Source organism: Pimephales promelas, chromosome 25, assembly GCF_988280905.1.
Source record: "Pimephales promelas chromosome 25, fPimPro1.hap1.1, whole genome shotgun sequence".
Classification (NCBI taxonomy): Eukaryota; Metazoa; Chordata; class Actinopteri; order Cypriniformes; family Leuciscidae; genus Pimephales; species Pimephales promelas.
Window position 1 is genome coordinate 18061303 of NC_142793.1, and position 1055 is coordinate 18062357.

A 1055-nucleotide genomic window follows, 5' to 3' on the forward strand; every position below is an offset into this window, starting at 1 on the left:
TCACTGTCACATGATTCTTTAGAAATCATTCCAATATGAAGATTTGCTGCTCAAGAAACATTTCTTATCATTATCAGTGTTGAAAACAGCTGTGCCGCTTAATATTCTTGTAGAAACTGTGATATATTCATCTAGGATTCTTTGATGAATGGAAAGTTCAAAAGAACAGCATTTATTTTAAACGCTAATAAAGGAGTTGTACTGATATTTGCAAAATGGAGAAAAAAAATTAACCGGGAGAACCTTTACCAAACTCCCGCTTTTTCCTCATGATATCAGTTTTCAGGAAACAGTGCTTGTTCAACAAATGTTGAACTTTTGCAGTTTGTGTTGTTCATATTCATGAGTAACGTTGAGGCAGGCGGTTTGCAGTGGAGCTGGATTCAAAGGCAGCATTCACTGGAAGTTAGTGCAGGTAAGTTTGTTTTATACAACTACACCTCAACCTGGAGACAAAAACAAATATTGAGAGAATGCATTTGGTAAATAACTCGAGTTAAATGAAATTAATTTCCAAAAATGCTCATTGACAGTGCTGGGTAGTAAGTGATTACATCAATTTCCAAAAATGAAGAACTAACTATGTTTTAAAGCTACACTTTGTAACTCTTTTAGTTTATTCGTAGCTAAAAACACTTAGTTCTTTCAAAAATATATGTCCTCATTAATTTATATTTCGTTCAAGTTATAATGTCGGTCGCCATGTTGCCCCTCCATCTTGAAAGTACATTAGCCAAAGAGGGACATACCCGTTAATTCAAGCTTCGCCTTTCGCGTTTACGTTTGAGTTAACACTCAAGGACGAGGTCGAACTGGAAGCCATGTTAATCTTGGACTACATTGGCCACCGTAGGAGTTAAAACGAAATGCCTTTTCACCGTTAAATGGGGGTAAAAATCACACATGTAGCATGATATAATATAATATAATATTTAATGCGCTTCATCCTGTTAATAACAAAGAACAAGTACGAGAATGCTTATGAACTAGCTTTTTATATAGCTTTTTGCTTAGTTTGCTCTTTAATAAAGCCCAATACTGCTATACAGTAAACT